This window comes from Equus caballus, chromosome 1 (assembly GCF_041296265.1).
Source record: "Equus caballus isolate H_3958 breed thoroughbred chromosome 1, TB-T2T, whole genome shotgun sequence".
Lineage (NCBI taxonomy): Eukaryota > Metazoa > Chordata > Mammalia > Perissodactyla > Equidae > Equus > Equus caballus.
The window spans coordinates 129,641,167-129,658,229 of NC_091684.1; the positions used below are offsets into that span (position 1 = coordinate 129,641,167).

At 42.8% G+C, this 17,063-nt stretch overlaps 1 protein-coding gene across 10 annotated transcripts in view; it reads left to right on the top strand.

Annotated features, from left to right (window-relative positions):
- TMEM266 (transmembrane protein 266) overlaps nt 1-17,063 on the top strand; it is a 134,869-nt gene that overhangs the window by 25,995 nt on the left and 91,811 nt on the right. Inside the window, exon 1 of one of the 10 annotated variants that reach the window (XM_070232903.1) lies at nt 1,028-1,166. The exons of the other annotated variants lie outside the window; for them this stretch is intronic. The gene's annotated coding sequence lies outside the window, so the exon portion shown is untranslated. Of the gene's footprint in view, nt 1-1,027; nt 1,167-17,063 lie in introns of those variants that run through there. 10 annotated transcript variants of the gene reach the window in all.

Genomic DNA, 17,063 nt, shown 5'->3' on the forward strand with positions numbered 1-17,063 from the left:
GGCTGGCCTGGATCAGAGGGCTCTCAGTGGAAGTGGGGCAAGTGGTTGGATTCTGGATATATTTCGAAGGTACAGCTGATAGGATTTGCTGATAGATTGGATGTGGGGTGGGAGAAAAAGAAAAGAGTCAAGATTGACTTCAAAGTTTTTGGCCTGAGCAACTGAAAGGATGAAATTGCCATTTCCTGAGGTGGAGATGGATGAGGATTAGATTTTAGCTGAGGGAAAATGAAGAGTTCTGTTTCAATCATGTTAAGATTTATATCTAATAGATGTGTAATTGATGATGTCAAGTAGGCAGATGGATATGCAAGTCTGGAGTTCAGGGGAAAGGATGGGGCCAGAGACAGAAATTTTGGATACAGCATGTGTGGATGATATTTTAAGCCCTCACATTGAATGAGCTCATGTAGGCCCTGGCAGAGAGGACAGATAGATAAGATAAGAGGTCTGAGTAATGAGCCCTGGGGCATGTCAACATTTAGAGGTCAAGAGGAGGAGGAGGACCCAGGAAGGAAACTGAGAAGGAACATCCAACGAGGGGAGAGAAAAATCAGATGGTGTGGTCTCCTGTAGGCCGAGAGAACAAAGTGTTTCAAGAATGAGGAATGAATTATCAGTTGTGTCTAATGCAGCTAGGAGGTGGAGCATTATATTTAGCAACATGAAGGTCATGGCTTGTATTTGAGATGCGGCTCCAGTTGCCAGGGTCTATGTCTAACTGATAATGTTAGGGACTCCTGAATCAGGCAGTTTTCCTTCATTTTATTGCTTGATTAATTCAGCTGACATTTATCAAAGACTTTCTATGTGCCTCACACTCTTCTAGGAACTGAAGGTGACCAAAAATGAGTCACACCACAGCCCTTATCCTCAGAACAGGTTAGGAGTCTGAGATTTGAGGTGTATAGGAATGTCAGATCTGAGTTTTTTGATTGTTACGGTTCTTTTCTCATTTATTCACGTACATTTTAAAATTGAGGTTATATTTTGTCTACACAGATTCTTCACCAAATTCTGTCAGTGAGGAGAAGAAGACTTTTGGGACTCTCTAACTTTCCTTCATGAAAAATCCGTGCCTTATTTCTTGATAGAAAATCACCTCATTTCCTGACTGTCTTACCAGTTACTAGTTATACAAGAGAAATTTCCCTTCTAGCCAAACGGTAAACATCTCATCCTCATCTAATTTTTTAAATCACTTGACACAGAATGAATATTTGCTCTTCTCTTGCACCCTCCAAGCAAGCAGGTGTTCTTTCCTGCCTCAGAACAGAGCACAGTCTTGTTTTGGTCTGGACTCTGATCTGTACTTTAACAATCATAGTTTCCCTTACATTCATCAACCAACAATTATGTAACAAAATTCCAGCAATCTACTATATTATATGCATTGAGTCTTATTTGAGAAAGAAAACCCTACTCAGGAAGAGTTTACCAAGTCCTAGGCAGAAATGAGTCCCATGCGCAGGGCAGGAAGAACTCAATGGAAGGTAGGATCGTGAGAAGGTGTCAAGGGTAAGAAAATGTCATGGAATGTTCCTGGGAAGGTGGGGCATTAGCTGGGCCTCAAAAGGTAGAAAGGATTTGAATAGGTAGGTCAAAAGATAATTATGCAATGTATTTGATATCATAGTCAAAGATGATGCTGATTGTGATTACAATTTATGCTGCTAGGTTGGCCTAAAGAGACGGCTTTGTTGTCAGTGGTAATTCACATTGAATCACGTACATTTGAAACCCATTCATGTTGGCCTGTGCTTGAGAGGCACGTGGTATAAAGGTTTTGAATTACCTTTTAGAGGAATGTTGATAGTATATAGTGGTAGTGAGGTGCCTTAGAATTTGGAAATAAAATTGCCTTAATTTATCTATTCAGTCTCATTCATGTGCAAAACACTGAAGATATATCAAGACAGATAGGTCCCAGTCCTCAAAATCCACAAGTGGTGGTGTGGTAGGCCCCAAGATGGCTCCCTAAAGATATCCACATCAAATCCCAGGAACATGTGAATATTACCTTATTTGGAAAAAGGGTCTTTGCAGATGTGATTAAGTTAAGGATCTTGAGATGAGGACATAGTTCTGGACTATCAGTGGGCTGAAAATACCATCACAAGTGTCCTTATAAAAGAGAGAGACAGAGACAGATTAGACACACATAAAAGAGGAGGAAGTGGCAGTGTGACCATGGAGGTAGAGATTGTAGTGATGTGGCCACAAACCAAGGAACACCAGAAGCTGGAAGAGGCAAGGAACAGAGCTGTCGGGGAGCATGGCCCTACCGACACCTTGATTTTGGACCCTTGGCCTCCAGAACTGTGAAAGAATAAATTTGTATTCTGTTAAACCATGAAATTTGTGGTAATTTGTTACAGCAGCCACAGGAAACCAATCCAGATGGTATTGTTATTATGGGAATAAACTAGTTGTAATTATGGATTTGACAGAACCCAGTACTTTAGTTAAGGTGGCCTGCTTTGTGATCTTAGGGAGGTAAGTCCAGAACATAACTGTAATTTAGCAAGTTTAAATGTAATAAGTTCTTTAACACACTGTTTGGAAAAAAGCTGTGTGGGTGGAAATAGGGCAGTTGACGCCAGAACATAGAGAAGAAAAGCCAGAGAACCAGAAAGTTGCAGTGAATGCCACAAACTGGCAGGTCTGAACTTCATGGTGCTGGAGACAAAGACATTGTGGTACAGGGAAGGTCACTGGGCTTCTCCGTGGCCTGGATGGAGTCTCCACCTCTTTGCTTGCTGGATGGTGCCCTGCCTCCTTACATTGATTCCGTACAACTTACAGTCACTGATCAGCTTCCAGATGTGCTGACTCTGGGCCCCTGTTAGTGAACATGAGCATTTTGGATACTGGAAGAGAAGATTTCTCTCTTCCTTGCATACATACAGATGAATATATTTGCAACCTAGTTTTTATTTCTTGTGAGTTTGATTAGCATGATTTAGCTAATCATGCTAAGGTTGACTCAACCTTGAGATTAACAAAACTAGAGGCCACATCCTGACACTTAGTAAATTTTCCATGCTAAAGCCACGTGATGAGACTTTTTGATATAAGCCTTTGAGTCTTTCAGATGCTATCTGACGTTATCATTGATCCCTCCATGCTACCTCAGGGGACATCACGCTTTGCCCTTAATTCAAAATCTGGGAAATGTATTTATTCAGCAGACATTTTTTTCTTGGCACTTATATATGGGGGTGAACTAAGCGGTGGCTAGAGGCTGAAGAGCTTCTCAGTGTGCCCCTTTACAAAGAACAACCTCAGCTCCTGAATTTGTTTCCTAGGGCTGCTATAATAAGGTACCACAAACTGAATGGCTTATAACAGTAGACATGTATTTTCTCATAGTTCTGGAAGCCAAAAGTCTAAGATCAAGGTGGCAGCATGGCTACATTCCCTCCAAAGGCTCTAGGGGAGAATCCTTCCTTGCCTCTTCTGGTGGCCCTAAGCATTCCTTGGCTTGTGGCAGCATCACTCCAGTCTCTGCCTCCGTCTTCACATGGCCTTCTCCTCTATATCTTCTCCTTTTCTGTCTGTTATAAGGACACTTGTCGTTGGATTTAGAGCCCACCCTAATCCAGTATGACCCCATCTTAACTAATTACAAAGACCTATTTCTAAATAAAGTCATGTTCTGAGGTTCCGAGTGGACATGAATTTGGGGGTAAGGGGGTGGGGAACACTGTTCAGTCTACTACATCTCCTAAAGTTGGAAAAGATGCTAAGTTGGAAGTGAGTCTTGGAATTATGCTAAATCAGTATGAGTCAACTACAGCACAGACTAAGTAGGCCCCATTTTGTAAGTATAAGAGCTCTAAGATAGCATAAAGAAGTTTGATAATAATCAAGAGGCCACCCTATCTGGTGGCAGCAGTGATACACAATGATGTCTCCTGTTAAGATTCCTAAAGGTCTATTAAATTCCATTCCAAACTGAGAAAAACTACCTGCCCGTTGGCTCTCCTGCCCTCCTGTAAATGAGATCACCCCAGCAGTACTGTTCTCTATAGAAGATGCTGATTCCCACATCACCTGATGTCCTCTGCTGGTGTGGCCACCTGTGTCCTGGACCAGGGCCTTCACAGCTTTGTAGTTTTTCATGGACACTGGTGATTATTCCAAAGACTCCTTTTCTCTTGTTGGAATAGGTTTCTCTTCAAAGGGCTGCTCCACACATAATCACCCTAGTTACCTCCCAAGTTATTGCCATCTTGGCATTTGTGCACTGAGCTCAAAAGGTCACAGGAGAGTAGGTCTCCACAGTACTCTTCTTCTACGCCATTGACTATGGACAAGTCATTAATCTCACTTTTAGTTAGATTGACCTGTGATGCACTTGTGTTGGTTTCTTTCTGATCCTTCCCATCTCAATAAGAAGATAATGTATTGTTGCAGAGTATTACATTCTAGGTTCCCAAGCTGCCTTCTTATTCCTCATTTACTCATAGGAGACCCTGGGGGATACATCATACAAATTAAACCTACTGTGTAGGCAAAAACTGCCTGTACCACTTTGCACTGTGCCTAGGCTCACTAAAGATGATGTTCCAGCCATATTGGTGGAAAACATCTGTGAGATGGGCACCGAATGACCAGGTTTCCCAAGTTGCCTTGGCTTCTTGTGGTAGAGTCAGATGGACTTTGGTTCCAATTCTAGGTCAGCCTCTCACTGACAGTGTAGACTTGGGCTAGGTTCTTAACCCCTCTGGACCAAGTTCTGTAAATTGTAAAATATCTGTAAATTGAGCCTAAAACTATATACTTTGAAAAATTATTGTGAAAATTTAGTAAGATGGGTAATTTATGTGGAAACTTCCAGCACCATGCCAGTTGCACGGTCACTACTCCATAAATCTGCCCGCTATGATTATGGGCAGAATCCATGGCACAGTTGATAAAGTCTGATAGCACCATGTAGATTCAGAAAATGTCCCCTGAACCACGTGACTGTAATAATGTCTCTCCCAACAGTTTGTGTTTTTTCTCTAGAGCTTACCCCATTTTCCTGCCCTTTTCTCTTACCTCAAAGGAAGAATTATTCTTCTTTTTCAAAACTAATAATCTTCGTATTCTTGGTTCCATCACTTGCTACCTATGCCAGAGCTCTATTTACATATTTCAGTTCTTGATCTCTGTGGCTCTATTCCCTCAACTCAAATTGTGCCTTTTCTTAAAGACATTTTTCCCTCAACCCTGAAGCCCACTCAGGATACACATAGTCTGTCTTTCCCTTAGCTGTCAAACTTCTTGAACACTTCTAAAATTTATTAATTCAACAAATGCCTATTATGCATGACCGTGTGCTGGGTACCATGGCGGATAATGGAGCACCATCAGGCTTATTGGCAGAGATGATACTACCGGTTCTCCTCCTCCTCTGTCTCAAGCAAGATAGTGACCAAATCTTTAGCAACTTCTGGTCTGGCCCTTACTCAACTCTCTTCCGTCACTTGGGGCCGATCCTCTGTTCTCCAGCTTCACTAGCTTAATTTCATTTTCTTGAACAGTCCCAAGTTCTCTCCCACCATAAGGAGGGAACACATTTCACCTAATTAACTCCTATGTCTCCTTCAGATCCCAGTTCAAGTATTATTTCCTCAGGGAAACCTTCCATGCTCTCTCCTTTACCCCATTTAGGACAGATTCCTCTTTTACTTATTTGTAGACTCATCACTCCCTTTGTTCAGAACACTGAACTCAGTTTCTAATTCTGCATTTATGAGGGTAATTACTTGACTTTTCCACTCTACTGTAAGCTCTATGGGAGCAGGGACCACAACTGTTTTTACTCATCACTGTATGCACAGCTCTCAGCATAGTGTCTATCTGGTGGTAGGCTATCTTTAAACAGTGGTAGAAAGAAGGGAGGGAGTGAGAGTGTCTTGCAGGAGCCAGTCAGGAGGCGAGAACAAAATAATGTATTCTAATGCTTTGAGCAGAGTATTATAATAGAGTCATACCCTGTAAAGGGAGGACAGAATAGCAGCAATTAACGCATAGGGATGTGGGTGCAGGTGTGAAGTAATCAGCAAACACTTCTGAAAAGATGAGTAGGCATTAGCAATGCAAATGAGAAAGAAAATGGCATTCTGGCAGAGGGAAGGGCTTATACAAAGATATGAAAGAACATCAGGAGTTGAGCGAACTGAGTGAGGGTTGGTATGACTAGAGTGAAGGGAGGGTGTGGAGAAATAGCAAGAGATGAGTCTGGACAATTGGAACACAGATAATGGAGGGCCTTGCCTTTTCTTGTGGAATTGGAACATATCTGGAAAGAGCCAGAGATGAGTTTTAAGTAGAAAAATATTATGACAGATTTGCATTTTAAAAAGACTTCTTTTGGCAACTGGAACTCTTGTACATGGCTGGTGGGATTATAAAATAGTATAACCGCTTTGGAAATCTGTCTGACAGTTTTTAATAAAGTTAAACATACACCTATCCCACGAACTGGCAATTCTACTCCTAGATATTTACCTAAGATTGAAAATATATGTCCAAAAAAGACTTATACAAAAATGTTCATGACAGCTTTTTCATAAGACCCAAAACTGGAAACAACTCAATTTTCCATCAACAGGTGAATAGAAAAATAAATTGTGGTATTTCCATACAATTGGATACTACTCAGCATTGTAAGGGAGAAAACTACTGATAAATGCAAAAACCTAGATGAATCTCATAGATCTAGTTATGTTGAGCTAAAGAATCCAGACACAAAATAATCTGTATCATGTGACTTCATTTATATCTAGTTCAAGAACAGGCAAAACTAATCTATGGTAATGCAAATCAGGATAGCTGTTGCCTCTGGGTGTCAGGGGCTTGAGTACAAAGAGTCACGAGGGAACTTTCTGGGGCGATGGAAAAAAAAAACTCTATCTTGATTGGGGTGGTGGTTCTGTTCAAAGCCATCAAACTGTACACTTATAATGTGTGTTTTGTTGTATGTAAATTATGCATCTTTTTTTTTAAATACTAGAGAAAAAAGAATTCTTTGGAAGAAGTGTGGAGAATTCTGGGAGAGAGGATTGAAACTTGACTAGGGGAGGTTGTAGTAATGCGGCTGAGAAATTTTAGGGCCAGGATTTAAGCAGTGCCAGTGGGGTTGGAAAAAGAGGGGATGAATTTCTGGATTATTGAGGTGATGGAATTGGCGAGACTATCACTATCACAAAAAGTGATAAGAGGAAAGGGTTAAGAAAACTTTGGGTTATACCCTTTGGTAATGTAGGTAAAGTTTGTGAAAATTGAGAAGCAGACTTTAGGGGGAGACTTTTGGTGGCAGGAGATGAGTTGAATTTCAGAAATGTGAGGTTGTTATTCCTCTGGGTGTCTACATATCCTATGGGCAGAACAAAATGTGGATCTGAAGCCTGGGAAGTGTCCAGGGCTGGAGACAAGGATGTGAGGTAGGCATCATTGAAATCATCATGAACAGGAGAGTTTATGGAGTAAGCAGATACAAAAGCTAAAAACAGAACCCTGGAGAGGGAGAGGCTGGGGGCAGAGGGACCAGTTAGGAGGCTGTTTGCATAATCTAAGTGAGAAATAAGGAGGGTTTGAATTAAGGTAGCTGTGAGAGTAGAGAAGATGATGAAGTTTCAGAGACATTTCTGATGTAGACTTGAGAAGATTTGGCAACTGGTTGGGAGATATGAAACAGGGAAAGGTTGAGAATGACTCCGTAGTTCTTAAATAGGGAGACTTGGGTGGATGGTGACTCCAAAATTAAAACTACAAGAGTGGAAATAGCCCTTGGATGGAGGTAAGATAATGAATTAAGATTTGGACATACTAATTTTAAAATTCTTACGCAACCTTTAATTAGAGCTCTGTTTCAACACATAGATGGTGGCAGCAGCCCTAGGGCTAGATGAGCTATTTCAGAAAGCCCGTGTAGAGAAAGACCATCAGTGGACAGAGATGGCACATTGAAGAATATCAGTTGTGAAGGGTTTTGAAGAGAAGGAAAAACTTCAAAGGGAATAAAAAAGAGAAATAAAAGACCAAAGAATGTACATGTCCCAAAAACCAAGAGAATGGAAAGTTTTAAGAATCAGAGCGTCATCAACAATGTCAAATTCTACAGAAAGTTGTAGAACTCAAAGTGTCCATTGGGTTTGGCAATTAGGAGATCACTGGTTAACATATCAAGATCATTTTATTGGAGGGCAGGGGTGGAATCCATAGTGTAGAAGTAGGAGGAGAAAAATGAGAGCATAAAGTAAAATAATGTCATGTTTAGACATACAGAGACTCAGAAAATTTCTTTTCCACACAATTTTACTGAGGAAAATTACTTGAGAATGTACTCCAACAAAGATAAAAAGAATCCAACAAAGAAGAAGACTTAGGATCTGAGGAAAAAATGGAGACAAGCCAGGATGACAGTTGTGCAGCAGGTCCATAGAGTAATGTGTCCATAATTGACCATTTAACAGGAAAATTAGGAATTTTGATGATCTTACCATAAAATAAAAACACATATTTCTAATTTCTATAAGAAAAAAGGCAATGAGAAACCTCAGAAGGATAAAGAAAAATCTATGGAAGGAGTCATGGACAAAACATGTAGCAAACTAAAATATGGCATGAAAACTATATACTTGAACTTTTCTGTCCAGTAACATAGGTTTAGTGAAATAGTATTATATCCCCTTTCTGTCATAAATTAATCATACTACCTGATTCTGCAGTGAATATGATCATAATATAAATGTTACTTATAGGTTTTCAAGTTTTAGATTCACTGTGTGAGCAATTTGCAAAGTGTACAAAACTTCATATAGTTTCAGAACAGAATCTAAATGGTTTAAACCTTGACATAAAAAAGTATTGTATAGTAAAAAAGTATTGGTACAGCTAATCGAACTTGGAATGTTGGGGAGAACATTAACATTCATTGGATATCCACTAAGTCCCAGTCACTATTCTAAGCCTTTTATGTTATTGAACTCATAACAATGCTGTGAGTTAGATGCTGTTTTTGTACCCATTTTCCAGATAAGGAAACTGAAGTACAGAGAAGTAACCTGCCCAGGGTCATGTAGTTAGAAAATGGAAGCATCTAGACTGGCACCGCTGTTGTCTGGCTCCAGAGCCTACATCTATGCCCCACTGTCTTGTCTCCTCAGGAGAGACAGAGAGAAGTGCCCAAGTGCCAAAGAACTCATTACACATCCTGGAGGGGCAGGAGATACTGGCCCAAGTTGATGCCACAAACAAGATCTCTGAGTGTATTTTTTAAAGTAACCTGAGGTAGTTGCCTCTGCAGGTTAGGACTAGGGGTGGGAGGCTGAGGGAAACTTTTACTTTCTGTCGTTTTGTATACTTCTGAACCATTTGAATTGTTATTACTATGTGTATGGATTACTTTCATGATTTAGAAATCCTGCCCCTCCTTCAAGGCCTTATTGAACAATTTCCATCAAGAGCTTCCCAAATTCCTTCAGTTAAAAATGGCCTCTCCATCGTCTGGGCTTCCATAGGGCTTTATCTCTGCCCTCTTTAGAACCCACTGCTTCTGACTTTACTACAGTTGCCTTTGAAAATGCCTTGAGGATAGCATCTTTGTCAGATTTATCTGGCTTAGCTCCATAGCCTTGGCACTGTGCCCTACCTATGGTATGAGCTCAGTAAATGTTGAATGCATTGGATGAGTGGCTTCTGCTAATGCCGGGCTGTGTTCGTTCCCTTCAATTCAGGGAACTTGGAAAAACAAGTTCCCTTCATTCCCTTCATTTCATTCCCTTCAATTCAGGGAACAGCTTAAGTATGTATGTGTGTCAGTTGTTGTGCTGCCACTAGGGAAGAAGGGGATGGGAAGAAAGAGAAGTTCAGAGTGGACACTCTGCCCCATTCCGCTATTGCGACAGAATCACAGAATCTAACGATGCTGCAATAGATCTTAGATCATTAAGTTCAACCCCATGATTTTACAGATGAGGAAACTGAGGCCAGGGAGCAGAAAGGACTTGAAAGCCTACAACTAAATTGCAATAGCTGTATCAGCTTAGGTCCTTAAGTTTTTTTTTAATTTCCAAAGCAATACATGTTCAATGCTTAGCTTGGGGTTGTTTTTTGCCCCATAATCTCTCTATATTTCTACCTGAACATGGTTTTGAGCTTTTATTTGTCTTTTAATGGTCATACTTTGTATGTAATATCATAAGCTAGCACAAATTCTTTTGGATGTTGGTGAATGATGGATGGGTGGGTAGATGGATAGATTAGTGACTTTCCCAGGATAACATAGCTGGTCAGTGACAGAGCTGGGACTTAGCAAACCATTTTGCTGAGGGATGCCGAGTAATTGAAGTACCTGGTGTAAAAGTGTTTCAGAGTTGCCATTACAATTACAGTTGTCCTCTAATTTCCATCATCTATGTAGGGATCAAGGTGAAACTCTTATGTACAGGCACAGAGATTAAGGCCCAAAGGAGGAAACTTCTTACCCGGGCTGTGACAGGACAGCCTGTCCTAGACTCAGGAATCAACATTTTGTTGAAACCGCCCAGCCTGGTCTGAAAGAGGGGCCAAAGGAAGTGGACCCACAGAACGCTATTATCCAGGAAGCCCCATGTTGTGAAGAGATGCAGGAGGCAGACCCAGATTCCGGTCCTGGCTCAGGCACTAACTCATTGAGTGTCTTTGGGCAGGTCACTGCCCCTCTCTGGGCCTCGGTTTCTTTACCTGTGAAGTGAGATGATTGGACCAATCCCTGGATGATGTCCAAAGGCTCTTCAAGTATGAAAATGCCCTAACACCACAACTGCAGAATGTCTCATCAGAACCCAGAAAAGGCAGATTCTGCTGCTTCTGGGAATTCAGCCTCAGACTCACATTGAGGAGATAGCCCTCTCCTCATCCCTATGGCACCCACAGACTCCACTCGCCTCTGACAGCCAGAACAGAGGGAGGGTACCCTGAAGGCAGGTAACCTCCCTGTCCCTGACCAGCTCCCCACTCCAGTTGGAGGTGGGGGGCCGGGCAGGAGCAGATCACTATGCTTCGGAGACTGCCTTCCATTGGATGAGGCACTCAGGAACCACTCCAGCTATTCAGATGGTAAAGAAAGAGCCAGGTTCTTCAACTGGAAGGAGGGGTGTGGCTTCCACTGCATAAAGATGGAGGCTTGTGGGAGGTCAGCAGTTCTGGGAGCAGTACCAGGAGGATAAATAAGCCACCTGGGTGAAGGGGTAAGGTAATTGGGCAACCTGCAGTGACTCGCCATTCACGTCCAGGTCCCTAGCATTGTGTCCTCCAGTCTCTTCACGAGCCATCTACCTCTCTAGCCTCTCCACCTTCCTACTCTTTTCCACTTATACTTCATGCGTTCATCAAATATTACGTGAGGACTTATTGTTCTGGGTGCTGTGGATACAGTGGTAAACAAGAAAGATACAAAACCCCTGCTCACAAGGAGCTTACACTCTAGTAGTGGAAATAATAAATAATTATCATATATATTATGCAGATGATGAGACATGCTGTGAATAAAAATAAAGCAGATAAAGGAGATAGGAAATGTGGGGAGAGCATGCTATTTGAATGAAGATAGTCAGGGAAGACCTTGCTAATAAGGTGACATTTGAGCAAAGACCTTAAGGAGGTGAGGGTACAAGCTGTGGGACATCTGAGGGGAGAACATTGCAGGCAGAGAAGAGGCCCGGAGGCAGGAGTGTGCTTGGCTTGTTTGAAAAGCAAAGTCAGTGTTGCTGGGGAGGTAAGCACAGAGAGAGGTGGGAGTTGGAGAGGCAGCAGGAGAGGCAGAGTCTGGAACCTTGAAGGCCATCATAAGCTTGAGACCAGGACAGGAAGCCACTGGGAGGTGGTAAGCAAGGGATTGACATATCTGACCTAGGTTTTAAAAGGATTTCTGCTGTATAGAGGGCAGGCGAAGGTGGAAGCAGGGAGACAGGTTAGTTGTCTATTGCAGTAATCCATCTGAGAGATGACCAGGGACTTGGACCAGAGCGGGGGAGCTGGTGAGACGATTGAGGATTTATTTTGAAGGTAGAACTGACAGATTTGCTGACAGATTGGATGTGGGGCATGAAAGGGAAGAGTCAAGGATGATTCCAAGGCTTTTTGGCCTGAGCAAGTGGAAGGATGAAGTTGTCATTTACAAAGATGGGAAAGGCTGTCATGGAGCAGGCAAGACATCTAGGTGGAGATGTCTGGTGGGCAGTTGGACCCATGAGTCTGGAATTAAGGGGAGCAGTTGAGGGTAAAGATGTATATTTGGGAGTCATCAGCAAATAGACCTGCACTGTCTGAAAATCTAGGAGAGAGTAGATTTCTGCATGCCAGTAAAGAAAGTGTATTGAAGAGGGGAGAATGATTCACCAGGTCAAATGCTGCTGTTAGGCTGGGTAGACTGAGGATCAATAATTGATGAGCAGACTACCAATAAGTAGGTCATTGGTGACCACAATGAGAACAGTTTTGAGGAATGGAGGCAAAAGCTTGAGTGAAGTAGTAGATTCAAGAGAGAATGGGAAGAAAGGAATTGGAGGCAACACGTGTATGCACCTTTTCAAATGAATGTGCTGTGAAGGAACAGAGAAATAGAGTGATGCTGGAGGGGCTTGTGATGTTAAGGGATGTTTTCATGATGGGAGTAGTAATATAACATGTTTGAATCACTTGAGATTGAGCTAATGGAGAGGGAGAAATTGATGATGCAGGCTTGATGAGGGATAATTGAAAGAACTATGTCCTTGAGTAGGGAAGAACGGAGGGATCTAATCCCCAAGCAGTAGGCAGTCCTTGGTTGGGATATGGACAATTCATCTGTAGAGTGGAGGGAATACAGAGTCGATGGCAAGGCTACAGATAAGAGGGAGGCCGTGGTGGTGGCAGCATGTGGAGGTTCTCTTGTGATTGCCTTAATTTCCCCAGAGCAATAAGAAGGAAGTCATCAGCTGAGTGTGAACAGAGGCTGTAGAGGTGTGATGAGAGAGGAGAAGGCATCAAGAAGTCATCAGGAAAGAGGGAGAGTGGTGGGATTAGGGGATAGAAGTGGGATTGGTGGGCTGCACCAAGGGCCTGCTTGAAGTTTGTGTTCCTTCCAGAGCCATCTTCCAGAATTTACTGTTTTGTCTCTGTGTATTCACATATGGAGTTTTTTCTTATAGGTGGGTCCTTTCCACTTCCCTAACCCCTTGTCTTCCCAACAAGGCACAGTTAGGGCATTACCTCCTCTGACACCTCCCCCGCTTCCTTCCCACTGGTGCCCATCCCTCTCTTGGAACTCTGATCACGTCACAATGTCATTGTTTGCTTACATGTCTATTGCTCTAAGGCAGGGGTCAGCAAACATTTTCTTTAAAGGGACAGATAGTGAATATTTTAAGCTTTTAGGCTATACAGTCTCTGTCACACTATTCAGTCTGCCATTGTAGCACAAAAGCAGCCAGACAATACATAAAAGAATGGGTGTGGCTGTCTTCTAATAAAATGCTGTTTACGAAAATAGGCAGTGGGCTGGATTTGGCCTGTGGGCTATAGTTGCCAACCCCTGCTCAAGGAGATGGCAGGGATGGTGTCTCAATTATCTCTATAGCACCCATACCTGGTGTGGGATCTGGGTACCAGGTAGAGACTCAGAAAATGTTTGAATGGATGAGAGAGAAATGCATGTGCTAGAATAAGTCTTTAGGCCTGCAGAAGTCCCTACATTACAGAACAATGCTCCCTTGTATGCACAAGTTCTGGCATATTTGTTAGTTGCCAGTCTTATTACAGTCGCACTGTGACTAGGGAAAGATTGCACATGGGAGCATGAGTCCTGGATACCCAGGAAAGATCAAAGATGGCCTCACCATCTACTGTATCAGTGCTAAGCTGCCACCCTGTCTAGCCAACCTCTCTCCTCCTTGTTCTCAGGTGCACAGCCCCTCAGTTCAGTGGGACCAGCCTCTTCACAAATAAGCGCACCGTATTCACTCTCCTTCTCCATTGTTCCTGTATTCCCCTTCTGCCCCCCGGACCCCCAACTCCTGCAAAGAATGAATAGTCATCAAGTAGCTGCCATATCCATGGCCCGGTGGGAGACTCATAGGCCCTTCCCTGAAGAAGCTCACAGTCTGGTTCATCCCACTGGGAATGCATCTGTCCACCCACACCATACTCACAACTGACCGCCTCCTTAAAGCTCTCTATAACCACCCCAACCCACCTGATTTCCCCCTTCCTTTCCACTTCCTGGGAGCCACCGTGGCATTCTCTTGAGTATGAATACATGAGTGGATATTATCTTCCCAACTGCAATGTAAACTAGCAAGAACAGCAAAGTATGCTTTTGTCTCTTGGAGACCAGCGCTGTCCAAGAGAAATATAAATCACATATGCAATTCAAAATTTTTTTGTAGCACATTAAAAAAAGTAAAAAACGGGGGAAATTAATTTTGATATATTTTATTTAACCCATATATCCAGAATATTATCATTTCATCATGCAATCAGTATAAAAATTACTTTATTCATAGTAAGTCTTCAATGTCCAGTGTATATTTTATGGACCATATATTTTATGGACCACATATGGCTAGTGGCTCCCGCACTAGAGTGTGGAGCTCCTACAGGGCATGTGCTAAGTGCCTGGTCAGTGACGGCCTTGAGTACTCCTCATGGAGCGCTTCACACCTACTCTGTAATCTTTACAGCAACCTTAGGAAAGAGTAACTGTTATCCCCATTTTCTAGTTGAGAAAGCTGAGATTTAAGAGGTTGCATCCAGCTGGATGTGAGCATCCAGCTAGTATGTTATAAAGCTCAAATTTGAACCCAGGTCTGAGACTAAGCCCTGTCCTTAAAATAGAATATTTGAGCTGGAAGGTTCTTTAGAAAATTTTCCAAACTGTCAATTCCATAAATATTGCTTGTGTTCTCAGCCGTGTTAGGCTCATCCTAGGAGTGCAAATATTTGATGAGTGAATCTGGTCTCACTTTACAGATGTGCAGGTTGAGGTCCAGAAATGGGAGGAAACTTGTCTAAATCACTCAAAAGAGGCAAGCTGGGGCCTAGAACCACATTGCTCCTTCCCACTGCACTGCTCTTAATCATGTCCTTCTGTCATCCTCACCAGCCCCAAGAAACCATGGGAATTTGACATCTGAAGCTTTCTTTGTATTTGCGGTGGCAGATTTTAGCAGGCACTCTCTTCCCAGTGTCCACAGCCTCAGAACTTGCCATAAATCTTCCTTGCGAACTCCCTTCTTTCTGCTTACGCTGCCTACCCAGCAGCCCAAAGAGCAGGCAGAGAAGCTGAGCTTGCTCCGTGATTGGGAGCCCAGGTCCCCAGGTGAAGCTGAATAAAAGGGCAAAGCTCACCACATGTGGGCACCACCCCCGGCTTCCATCTCAGGTTGTGCTCCGTCGTGACAACTTGAGCTGTTTCCCTGGCAGGAGGGCAGCACGAATCTCCAGGAGGGTCACACTGACTGGCAGCCGGTGGCAGCCTGCTGTGCCTGGGTGCCTGGCACTGGAGCCTGTTTGCTGAGGCACCCTCAGGTTCTCATTGGGCCAAGCCAGTCATATCTTCCAGGGAACTCCTAGCAGCCTCCCTCCTGACAGGGTCATAAGAAATGTCACAGAATGTAGAAGCTTAGAACTGAAAGGGAATTTAAAGATCAGGCATCCAGTGCTTTTCAAACTGTAATGTCTTGCAAGTCTCCTGGGAATCTTGTTAAGATACACATTTCTGATTCATTAGGTCTGGGATGGGATGAGAATCTGCATTTCTAACAAGCTCTCAGGTGATGCCAGTGCTGCTACAGGATCTAATCCATCTGTCGGCCTTTTGTTATAGGTGAGGAAACTAAGAGGGGAGGGCTTAATTAAAGTCACAGTGCAAGTTTCCTAAATATTAACTGTACTTACCATCTGCAGAATTCTTTGGCACTTATCACAGGCTGCTTTATGTTAATATCCTGTTTTTCCAACTAGACTGTTGGACGCAGGGTTATATCTTATTCTTCTAAGTATCTCCCTTAGAGTCCCACTTGAGAGCCACATGAGTTGTGGAAAGCACATTTCCCTGGGGCTTGGCCAACTGGGAGGGTCTTTACGCCAAGTGCTCCTGGGATCAAAGGCACAGTGGGGCAGACCCCAGGTTGGAACTAGGAAGACCTCACCAAGTACCAGACCTGAAGGGCAATGGATGTGGGAAACATGAAGTGTGGGAGTTGGCAGAGTCCAGAGGGTCATACTGAGTTGTTCAGTCCATGGATTGGGAGAGAAGGCTGCAGGCTCACCTCTTTATGCCCAGGGCATGTGGCAGAGGCATTGTGGCTGCTTTGCAAGCAAGAAGCCAGGCCCAGCACAGAGTTCCTCCAAGGACTCTAACGTTTGTTGAATAAATGCACAAATGAAGGTCAAAAAAGATGCAGCAGTAATAATTAAACATATTAAAAGACTCCACATTCTTAGCAATGATTACACTCTTCCTGGCATACTTCAGAAGTGGCAATGGCAGATTTTTCTATTTGACCTAAAAATCAATTTTTTTTTTGACGCCAGTGACTAAAGTTCTGTTTAGTGCACGCATAGATTAAGCATAGGCCCATAGACCTAGACTACTAAGTGGAGTTGCCCAATAAATGCTGGAGGTCAAAGATGGCCCCAGGCTGGCTGTCTGCTGTCGTGCTTATTTTGCCAAAGGTGAAAAAATAATATGTAATGAAAAGACAAGCCACAAACTGGGAGAAAACATTTGCAAAAAACACATATCTGACAAAGGACTTGGTCCAAACTAACAAAGAACTCTTAGAACTCAATAATAGGAAAACAACTCAATTAAAAAGTGTGCAAAAGATCTGAACAGATAGCTCACCAAAGAAGATATACAGATGTCAAATAAGCATATGAAAAGATGCTTCACATCATATGTCATAAAAGAATTGCAAATTAAAAAATGAAATACAACTACACACCTATTCAAATGGTTAAAATCCCAGAACACATACAACACCAAACGCTTGTGAGGATGTAGAGAAACAAGAGCTCTCATGCATTGCTGGCAGGTATGCAAC